Below are 7,500 nucleotides of genomic sequence, written 5' to 3' on the forward strand. Positions count from 1 at the left end.
AACACTCAAAGCTAGAGCTGCAATAGAGCGGGACTTACTTCTGCAGGTCGTTCTCCAGGTGGCGTCGGCGATCGCTGGTGCTCTTTTCTTTTGTATTATGAAGTTTCTTTTCCTCCTTGTTGGGCTCGCTATAGGCATTCTCCTACTCATCTTTTTCTCAGCTCTTCTTTCCTGCTCCGTGTTTTCTGCTCCATTTTTACTCCAGTCATCCAGTAGCAACAGCCTCCATCTACTGCCCCTTCTCCTTCCTCTCTGCCCCTTCCTCTCACCACTCCCTCCGCTTTACCCCTGGCTGGCTGCTCGTCAGCATGTATAGTATTACCAGTGTCTCCGGCCCTGTCTGCCATTAGCGGCCTCGGAGAGCAAACCCAAGCCTGGATATTGATCCTCTGGATGTGGGGGGGATGTAACAGGAGCTGCTTAACAGCCTTAAGAGCTAATGGAGCGCGGATAGTTTGAGGCTTTCAGCAGCATTCATGCTCAAAAGTCCTCACTCTCATATGCACAAACAAACAGGATATTTACTCTTCGAGGGATGCATTAGCATCAGGAAGCTCTAAAGATGTCCCTTCATCCCAAACCTGACTGCGTGAAATTGGATTGGATGATCATAGACCATAGAAATATGAGCAGGAGTTTGGTCATTATTCTCATAACCACACACAGCTGAGGCCATTGTAGGCGATAAAGTTGTCTGGTACTATTGAATTAAGTGAGTAAGTGCAGTATATATATATATTTTTTTCAATTATTTGAGTCAAAAACAGATATTTATTAATTAACGGACTTGCATATCTAGTCCGTAGATACATCATTATATCAGCAAACACAGACACATCCAGTGGTTTAATACTGTATTCATTTTGATGTCTCCTCTTAGGAGTGGCAAAACTCCATTCAGAAGAACGCCGGACTGGCCTTCATCGAGCTCATCAACGAGGGGAGGTAATCCATCACAGAGGCTTAACTTTCACGCAACATAATTCCCTCTGATTCGCGCATAAGCCCCAACTCTGTTATTAGTGCCTAAGAACTAATGGGCATGACCAAGCTCTAATGAGAACCATGCCAGGATAAGTGCATGGTGTCATGTGTGTTTAGCAGTAAATCAGATCATTAAACTGCAATTAAGTTTGCAGTTACGTCGGGTTGGTCCATTTCCAGTGCCTTTAATCAAGTTCTTTATTTCTCACCCCAACCTCTTCATTGGTGCGTGGGTTTAAATTAGCCGTACTGAGGTTCGTTTGTCTGCCTACCCTTTAAATGAGGACAGCCTCCTCGCCACAGAAGTGCTGCGAATGCCCACGGTGTTTGTCTCCCTCGTTCACTTCCCTCAAAATATATATTAGATTATGTCTCTCCCTCTCCTACCAGACTTCTGTGCCACGCCATGAAGGATCATATTGTACGAGTGGCCAATGAAGCCGAGTTCATCCTGAACAGACAGAGGGCAGAGGATGTACACAAACACGCCGAATTCGAGGTAAAAACAAAAAAATGCCATATGATATCTGTTGTGATGCTTTTAAAGCTGTTGGGTGTAGCTAATAACTAATGCTATGTGCTGTTACTTATAATCACAAACACATTTTTGGGATTTTCATTCCTTACTTGTTTCTTGGGTGATTTTTTTGTTCTCATCCAGAATTTGATTTTAATTAGTGTAAATATTCTAAGAGCAGTAAGAGACCCCTCAGTGTCCTCCGGTCCAACGATCACTTGGTCTGCTTGTTTGTCAGAAAATAATTGAAGACATTTTGCCTCTCATCCAAGAATATTGTTCTCGGAGTTCTACCATGACCTGGACAACTGAGAAATGCTCACTTAGTAATGTCATTTCTTTCTCATTACTGGCGGCATTTACGCCAAAAGAAATTATGTGTACAAGTATTGTACAAATTGAAGGTATTTTCATTGAGTTCTTATATTTTTGGCACATTTCTACTTATCACCACAGGGTGAATGTGCTGGAGGCCACCACAGGGTGTCGCCTTCTCCTGGGGCGCTTCTCCTTAAAAAGGGAGCGGCTGTTGGCCAAGATGATGCCAATTGGGCCCACATGCATGGTCAAAGCATTTGATGAGCTAAGCCGGTGAATATTTTAATATGTTGATTTTATATATCATGTTTTAGGTTTTAAATATGTTTTACTTGATAGGGTCTGTTGAAGACCGGAGTGATTCGAGCTCGGGTTCGTAAGGGTTGAATGACTGGGCGTGGGAGAACGACGCCTCAGGTATGCGGTCTTTTAAAGTTTTAGACATATCTTATTAAATGTGTTTTAACAAATAATAATGTTGTACTTGTTTTGGTTATTTCAGTGTTCATGTCGCCGCTGCCTGCTGTCTTTTTGTATTAAGTTTAGTTCGAGTTTTGTTTTGAGTTAGTCCGCTCCGTGTCGTACATCTGTGTTTTGTTTATTGTGTAAGCTTGTACGAGCGGACTAACTCTCTTGCCTATTTTTATTTTTGTTTATTTATTCTTTTGTTTCATTCTTTTCTTTTGTTTTGTCACTTCCCTCCCTTGTATCCCGTTAGCACTCCAATACCCACCATACCCGATCCTATTTTTACGTGTGGTTTTATTAGTGCATGGGTTTGTGGTGTGTTGCTTTTAAGTTTGCAGTGAGTTGGAGTGTTGACGTTGCGGGTTTCTTCCGCCTTGTAGTGCGGTGCTATTCGGGGTGGACTGGGGACTGGCAGGCAATACGGGATAAGGTGAAGAGTGACTTCCCATCTGTCATTATGTAATAAATACTTGTAACCCTTCGTCATTGTGCTTGTCCCTCTGTGCTCCCCGTAACACTTTTACAGAATCACTAAAACCCGCAGTGTTATTATTATTATTATTATTATTATTATTATTATTATTATTATTATTATTATTCAAACATGTCTGCGCCCCATCCTGCTGGCGGCGCAGCGACGCACTAATCGATATCACATGCAGGTCTTGTGAGCGACGGCAGCGCGATTCATTCCAGTTCAGATGGAAGTATTTGCGATTCCAATGGCTCAATCTAATCGATCTAATCGATCTAATCAGAGAATAAACATTTATTTAAGACAACATACCAGCAGACCGATTCCGTCTCTCCTCCTACTCGGCTGTTTCCGTTGTTTTATTGATCGGACGCTGTGAAACAGGAAGCGTTCTGTCAGCTAAAGTCCCGCCCACTGGCGGATTTTCATTGGTTCAAATTCTAGCACAAGATCACGTCTTACTGAGACATTCCACACGAGGGCAGGAGTTTCCACGGATCGATCCAAGGAAAGTTCATGTCGCTTAATTTAGGGTCGATTCGGTTCTCATTTCACTCTAAAACAACACTCTGCTATATCCGAACTGTTGTATTAAAATAACAGTTTGATTTATTTGATATATATTTTCTGCACCAAGTTAAAAATTCAGTTATGAAAACACTCCCCCCCCAGGTACCCCTTCCCCTCCCAGGTACCCCTTCCCCTAGATCAGGGGTCGGGAACCTATGGCTCTTTTGATGATTGCACATGGCTCGTGCTCAGATAAAAAAAAAAAAAAAAAAAACCTTTTTTTTTACTCGCCTTGCCCGTGCTGACCGCAGCTGGTTTGCGCGCCCAGGTCGTGTTTCGTGTTTTTTGTTGTAAGTAACTTGTTCACTTGTGTCTGGATCTTATGTTCCGTTTTCTTTGCGGCACCAGCCAGTCGCCGTCTGTTAGTAGAGCTTGTGTTGCAGGGGCATTTTGCACGGCTGGCATTTTATTGTGAAAATCACAGAGCGGAAGCACGCTGTCACGGTTCCGCCCTAAGCCTGGGCTGCCACTTTAAAAGTAGGCCGTCATCCCGCCATTAGGGGTGGGCGTGGCCAGCTGTGTGCCCGGTGGCAAAGTGGACTTTGTTTGGCTCCACCTTAATTTCCAATTTCCCTGAGAATTCTCCAAATACAGTTCACAACAAGTTTTTTTTATTATTTTTTTATTTACAAGTTTACAAAAAATAAACAAAAATAAAACATCGGGTTCTGACTCCGGCTTCTATTGTGATGAACGAGGGAGCAGACGTTGAAGGTGAAGAGAGCGGCTGAACACATGAACACAGCGTGAACAGCAACAACACGCACTCTGAGCAGCCCCAGGGGGCAACTAGTGCGCTGATGGGGTATTAGCAAAACGCCGACTGATCTCTGATCCTCTGAAGATTGGAGTCACAACGACTTTTATCCAGGACAATCTAATTATCGCCACAGATTATTTTTAGCTCTCTTTAACATCAGAGGTGCTTTTTCTTCAATTAAACACTTTATTTGCTCTTTTTTTTTTTACTTTGTTTTTTGTGCATTCATATTCTTTGCTTCTAAAAAGCTCGTCCAGGCAAACAAAATAATGGCAGTCTTGAGTCTTGTGATGAAACGACCAGAAATAATCCAGCACGAGAAAGTTATTTGGTAATAAATGTGATCGTTATGAGGGTTTAGGTTTAATTTTACAGTTAAAGTGACATATATTATCTGTTTAATGTCATTTAAGGCGGCAGCTAAATGATCATTTTGTTGCTTCTTTAAAAGAGCCGTCATCAGATTGCTTCTTGTGTCTGAGCAGCACTTTAAAACCCAAAGAAATGCCATTAATAATGAAGCAAAGCTGAGATGTGAGGAAGTCGACAGACTATAATCAGAACTTTTGAGTTATGAACTGTTTGTCAAACGAAACAACAAGTAATTCCGAGGTGGCACTTTGGACTTAACCCTTTAATCTGATAATAAACATTTTCAACTGAGCTCTGAAGAAATATTTCAATCTGGCATGTTCAATAGATCTGAAAGTAATAGTAATTTGCTATTTTTAGAAGAAAAAAGCGTGGGCAGATCTTCTGAAATGATTCCCACGTTGATCTAATTTAATGCTTCTCACCTGTGTGGGTTCTCATGTGGCGTGTCAATGTACCACTTTGTCTAAAATGTTTCCCACATGTTTTACAACTATAAGGCTTCTCACCTGTGTGGGTTCTCATGTGGACTGTCAATGCACCACTTCCTCTAAAATGTTTCCCACATGTTTTACAACTATAAGGCTTCTCACCTGTGTGGGTTCTCATGTGGCGTGCCAAGTTACCACTTTCTCTGAAATGTTTCCCACATGTTTTACAATTATAAGGCTTCTCACCTGTGTGGGTTCTCATGTGTTTTAGACAGTCTCTATTTCTTGTGAAAGCTTTGCTGCATGTTGTGCAAACATATGGTCTCCTTTTTCCATCCTTTTTGCTGTGGGTTTGAAGTGTGGGATCACATTCAACATCCTCTTGACCTGTTTCTCTTCTGTTATCATGGCTTCCAGATGCATGACAGCTGTTCGAGAACAGCAGCTGGTCAATGTCTGCTGCTCCTACCACAGAGGTAATAACTGGCATGAGAACTCCAGACTCTTCATCTGCATCTTCATCAGCTTTCAGGAACAGAGTCTGATCTTTGCTGTGGTCTGTTTCTCCACGAGTCGGACTCAACATGAAGGTTCCAGTCTCCTGCTTCAGTCCAAGCCGCTCTCTCTCCTGACTGGTGGGGATTTCTTCCTGCTCCTCTTTCACGCGTGGAGGCTCTGGCTCCTCTTTGACAATACTGGAGTTCATCTCCTCCTTCCAGAGCTGCTGATCAGCAGGAACCTCCTCCTCCTCCTCCTCCTCCTTACAGACATGTTGCTGTGGACAATCTGGAGGACAGATTGAAGGAATTGGACGCTGCTGTGATGAAGCAAGCATGCGAGGACAAACATACATACTTATTCTGGGTGATTTCATTCCGGGTCTCCAGGTGATATCTCGCAGTCTTCGCTGATGATCGATCTTCACTCCGTTTTGTTCACTCGGTTCTTTACAGGCAATCTTTGGTCGCTTTTTAAAAAGGCATCTTGTTCAGCTGAAATACCTGCAGACGAAACAAATGATTCCCTGTTATCTTCTGCTACAGCTGATTGTACCGTTAATTTAAAATCAATAGAAATGGAGAATCGCCTCCCTTTATTCCTCTAGAAACTACAAATATCATTTAAAGAACAGGAATACCAATGCAAAAATAAATGTCATGGAACGCAGAAATATACATAAATGTATGCAATATAACCGGAAAATACAAAATACTAATGACATCACTGTCTTTTAAACCTATTATATAAGGAATCGTCTTTTGTCTAAATATAATCTCAAAGCCTAAAAGTAGAATTTGTTCTTTAAAGTGTTCATGACACAAAATTGAGATTTTTAAACATAATAGATAATAGAGAAATCCGACCCCAATGAAATATTTAAAAGTTACAAACACACATTGCGTCATCCCACTGAGAACAAAGAACCGTTCTTGTGACTAGCATTTTAGCGGACTAGCATTTATCCCACTGAAAGACATCGACCCGGATATGACGTCAGTGACAGAACGAATCTCGGCTTCGTTTTAGTGTTGGGCAAATAACACCTAGTTCTGATCAAATAAACCAATCGGAGATATACCAGATATTTAGCAGTGCAATGGTATAGTTTATATAATCGAATGTGCAAAGAATGATTGGAAAAAAAGACGCTAATAGCGTTAGCGCGAAGCTAACGGCTAAGTTCAATGTCAAATTCAATATGAATGCTAACAGAGCAGCTATCCAGTTAAGCTAGCTATCGCCGGTTAAACTGTGATGACGCGATGCGGCATTAAAGACGCATCACACGCAGTTCAGTAAATTTTGAACGTTAAAATATATCCCGGTTTGTAAAGAGGATCCCGGTCAAGATGTCCAGATTCCATAAACCGGTTCTTCAGTTTTGGAAAATATCGTTAACGGCTAGTTTCCGACCCACCGTCTTCAAAAACCCAACAGAACGAACTCGGGCGTTGTTATAACGGAACATTCATTTCCCCGAGGACCCCTTAGCTGCCCAAGCTGCCTGATGTAAAAACACTAAATTCAGCGTTGGACAGTTACGGTACAAAACAAGCAATCATAATACAGTAGTCCCTCATTTTCGGGGGTTACGTTCTAAAAATAACCCGCAACAAGTGAAATCCAGAACGCAGAAGCAACGTCAGTCTGCGGCGGCGTTATTACGGCGTTATTACGCAAAGCAAGTCTGCTGCCAGAAGTTTATAACGCTGCAAGGAACTAGGTCAGAGTCACATGATGCAAATCGAGTTGATAAAGAGATATGAAATATTAAGTTTACTAAATAGATTTAAGAGTGAAATAATTTAATCCTGTTTACAGACAACCAAAACTGAATTGTTCAGGTAACGTCAAGTTCCTGCGAGCAGAGAAAATCCAATCACAATCTAAAATCATTGTTTGTCATCTCGGTCACTTTGTAGAACAACAGTATCGGGTTGTCATGGAAACCACGAGTGATATGATCAATACTGAGCTCACTGGATGAAAGACGGATGCGACGGACCGTCCCGCTGTCAGATATTCTACTTTCACAGTTCGCTTATTTTAAAACTCTTATTGGACACTTTTCAACAATCTCAGCGACGTCCGTTCAGGTCCTTCG

At 41.9% G+C, this 7,500-nt stretch overlaps 1 protein-coding gene across 1 annotated transcript in view; it reads right to left on the bottom strand.

The window, feature by feature from the left end:
• Nucleotides 1–7,171: 7,171 nt before the first annotated feature.
• The window catches only part of LOC137914637 (BLOC-2 complex member HPS3-like), a 7,496-nt gene continuing 7,167 nt past the window's right edge, over nucleotides 7,172–7,500 (bottom strand). The window contains exon 23 of the mRNA XM_068758152.1: nucleotides 7,172–7,500. This exon is cut by the window's right edge and continues 178 nt beyond it. The gene's annotated coding sequence lies outside the window, so the exon portion shown is untranslated.

Source organism: Brachionichthys hirsutus, unplaced genomic scaffold, assembly GCF_040956055.1.
Source record: "Brachionichthys hirsutus isolate HB-005 unplaced genomic scaffold, CSIRO-AGI_Bhir_v1 contig_447, whole genome shotgun sequence".
Taxonomy (NCBI): Eukaryota; Metazoa; Chordata; class Actinopteri; order Lophiiformes; family Brachionichthyidae; genus Brachionichthys; species Brachionichthys hirsutus.